The following is a 4035-nucleotide window of genomic DNA, read 5'->3' as shown; positions in this document are numbered from 1 at the left end:
AGTATGGCCATTTTCACAATATTGATTCTTCCTATCCATGAGCATAGAATGTTCTTCCATTTGTTTGTTATCCTCTTTGATTTCACTGAGCAGTGGTTTGTAGTTCTCCTTGAAGAGGTCCTTCACATCCCTTGTAAGTTGGATTCCTAGGTATTTTATTCTCTTTGAAGCAATTGTGAATGGGAGTTCACTCATGATTTGGCTCTCTGTTTGTCTGTTATTGGTGTATAAGAATGCTTGTGATTTTTGCACATTGATTTTGTATCCTGAGACTTTGCTGAAGTTGCTTATCAGCTTAAGGAGATTTTGGAAAAGCCTGTTTTTTGTTGTTGTTGTTGTTGTTGAAAGCCTGTTTTTTGTTGTTGTTGTTGTTTGTTTGTTTGTTTTAATGTCACTTGCTAATTTATTCACACAAAGAAAATGCTCCATAATGAAAACAACTTCATCCCATGTCTCCCTCCCACCCAGACAGACACACTCACATCCCTCCTGTCCCCAACTGCAAGATGCATTCCTACGTCTTGGCTATCTTTTAGAACCAAACCCTCATAAAACCATTTAGAATAGTTGCCTGATAACTTGGTTTTATTGCTAAAGAAAGCCTGTTTGTGGCAGTTAGAGTCCAAAGGCCTTTTGAATGGAATGTAGTGGCGTGTTTAAGGAGAGTGCTCAGAAGGATTTGCTGAATGGTAGTCATGACAGCATTGGTGGGGTTGTGAAATGGGCTGATTAAATAACTCAAGTAGTTCCGGCATCCAGACCATGTTTTAGTAAGGTAGCCAGTGTCATGGACAGGGCAGGTGGCAATAGTTCTTTGCACCACGGAGGGTGGTTGTACCATTTACTCTGCTGGTTGTGGGTGTGCTTGCCTTTAATAATAGGGAAAGCAAGGTCATTGGTCTGCAGCTGTAGTAAATGACAAAAAAGAGGAAGGAATCAGATCTTTCTTCGGTGATTTCACTACTTTGATTTGCCAACTATGACATGATGGTTTATTAGATGTAAAGACACAGAAGAAAGTTCTCTGGCTCAATGCCCTTGCAAAGAAAAGGATGCCTCCCACCCTCTTGGTGAGATGATAAGTGATCAAATAAGGAAAGATTTTTTTCAGTCACTCGGCACATGTCAATCACATGTGAGTGGACGTCTGGCTTGCCATAGTGACCACACATACAGTGGTATTTAATAGTTCTCTGAATGTGTGTAGGATCTGTAAAAGGTTTGGAATAAAAGCACACGCTTCCTTTGGAGAAGTGTTATTTAGTTGTAATAGCATTTCACTACTGCCACATTCAATTCACTTATGGTGGTAGTGCCTGTAACTTTTATTCAGAGGAATTCGTGGACCTTCCTCTCCCTGCCTCTCCGATTTTGCCACTGAGTTTCATCTCTTTTCACGGTCCGGACTCAACGTGTCTTTGCTGCACCGCGACTCTAAAGTCTCTTTTATTGGTTACTTTCCCTAAACTTCATCTCTCTTCTCTATACCTTGGTGTTTTTCTATGAAGAATATCTTCTTAACTCTTCTAGTACCGTGGGTAACCATGGGCTCTGGGAAGGAAATTTGAGGATGAATTGAGTAAAAATACAGTAAATTATTATGGGCTTTATGTAATGAGCAGAACTCCAGGAAGGGCGAGGTGGGGATATTGTTTGCTGAGATCTTCTAGTGGGAATATTGTTAGCTGAGATCTTCTTTGCATCTATTTACGTGGCTAGAATGGATATAGGATAGCATTTAGAGGACAGCAGTCTTGCAATCTCTTGTTGCTTTTTTTTTTGGTATGGCTTTTGCCGTGTGTATACTGATATATTGACTCAACAGGTTAAACTTTTGTGTCTTTATTCTTATATCCGTGGTGTTCATCCTTAAGGCTGTATAAAATGAGTCATATTAATGACTGCACACTTGAATATACTAAGTTTCTTTGCCAACAGATTCATTCTGTTGAAACATAGCCAGGAAATTGTGTGGGTGACCTTTTAAAACATCAAGCTGAATGAAATGATGATTTGACACTTGGGGCATATATGGTTAAACACAAGTGGTTTGGATACTGGGACAGAGATCGTCTTTTTTTTTCCCCTGTCTTTCCAACAGTAATGGGTTTGTAGAAATGAAGATTGCAGAGGTTAATGGGAAAACAAGTCATTCGGGTCTGCTCCACTCCTCTGTTCTGTGCTGCTCGGTTCTGCCTGTGGCTTCTGTGGCTTTCCTCCGCAGTCTTCTCTGCCATAGGACTCAGGTTGAACACCAGAGGTTGAGGCCAGAGGTGGGGCACGCTCCTGCTAGGGGTGAGGCAGGCAGGCTGGCTGGGTGGAGAGCAATTCTGGGGCTCTCACCCCACGTGAATGCTGCTGCTGGGCCCTGGCGTTTGCTTACAATGCAGCTCTGATGTCTCAGTTTCAGCTACTTAGGTCATTTGGGAATTTTATCTTACCTCAGTTCTCTTCATGTTTAAAAGCAGGAACTACTTGCCTCTTATCTCCTAGGACCATAGACTTTATCAGGCATGATGTCACCATTCACACAGGCATTGCCCGCACCACTGCCCGGGAAAAGACACTGCATATAAATCTTCCCACAGTGCCTTTGGGAGGTGACTTTTCTTATAGAAAATACATGCAGAATTAACCATTTCTAGAATGCTCTGGTGTATTTGTATACATTCATGTGATGTATGTGAGAAGCACTCCCACCACGTGGTTGAAATCATTCCTTTAGGTCCCGCTTTCCAGGAGCTTGCAGCTGAGTGGGCTGAAGAGCTCTCACAAGTGCAGACTCAGAGAGGAAGGAAGGGTGAAAGTCGATCCAGGAAAGTCTTTGCTGAGGACAGGCCGGTGGAGCCATCCTTTGCAGCTGAGGCAGTTTTGAGAGGCAGATATAAACGTCTGCCAGGTGCTCCAAAGCTGGAAGCCATAGCTGGAAGTTCTAGTGAGAACAGTAGAGGGGAGGCTTGGGAGAAGGAGGTGGAAACGCAGAATGGGGCCAGCACACAGCGGCTCACACAGAGCTGCTCAGGTGGTGCAGACACTCCTGGCCCACTGCAGCCCAGACTTCCTAGGTCTTGGGGAACTGAGAATTTGCTTTATCTGCCAAGACCCCAGATACTATAGATGCTGCCAGCCCAGGGAGCATGCTCTGAGAACGCCTGGACTAGACCACAGAGAACCTAGGAGCATGGACTTCCTTCTGTGGAAACTGGGAGCAGCTGATGGTTCTAGAGTGAGGGCAAGACCTGGCCAGAGCTGTGTTGCATGCAGGGAGACTGATCTGGCAGGAGGTGCAGGCAGACTGGGAGAGGAAGAAGCCTTCCAGAGGATTGGCAGGAAAAGGAAGGAAGCAGAGTCAGAGTTGGGGTTCATTTGATGTTTGCAGAGAGGTGGTTTTGTTTAAAGGATTAGCAGAGTGTGAGCAATTGCCAGGTAAATTCCCCTCTCCCCAGACCCTGGGGTCTGACATCAGGAAGCTTGTCACAGTCCCTGAGGCCCCAGAGTGTTTCCAGGGCTTCCCATCCTGGCCCTGTATCTGCAAGGCCTTTCCAACTACGGACTCTTCTTTCAAACCCTGCTCTTCCTGTGCAATACCACCACCACCACCCCGTTCCCCATCGCAATTTGCAGGCAGGGAGACCAGGTGGGCCTGTGTTTCAGCCCGTAGGCTCCCAGCAGGCCAAGGCGCCTCCCATCCCAGCCCCTGCCTTGGCCTCCAGCCAGTGCTCTTACTGTGCGCTTAGTTAGCTGGGGCACGAAACACAAACTATTTCTCTTGGGAGGTGGTGCTTCTTTGCTTTCTTCTAAAAGGTTAGGAAAATAACCCAACACTTGTGATTCTTTCTTTGTTGCTTGCTTGCTTGCTTGCTTGCTTGCTTGCTTGCTTGCTTGCTTGCTTTCTTTCTTTCTTTCTTTCTTTCTTTCTTTCTTTCTTTCTGTGTGAGGGAAGGGAAGGAATTCTGCTCCTTGTGAATAATAAAGATTTCCTTGAAACAGTTCTTGTAATAATTCCTTTTAAAATAAAACAGGATATTTGATATC

The sequence above is a fragment of the Rhinopithecus bieti genome, unplaced genomic scaffold (genome assembly GCF_001698545.2).
Source record: "Rhinopithecus bieti isolate Rb0 unplaced genomic scaffold, ASM169854v2 scaffold_19685, whole genome shotgun sequence".
Taxonomy (NCBI): Eukaryota; Metazoa; Chordata; class Mammalia; order Primates; family Cercopithecidae; genus Rhinopithecus; species Rhinopithecus bieti.
Note: the sequence above shows the minus strand (reverse complement) of the source record.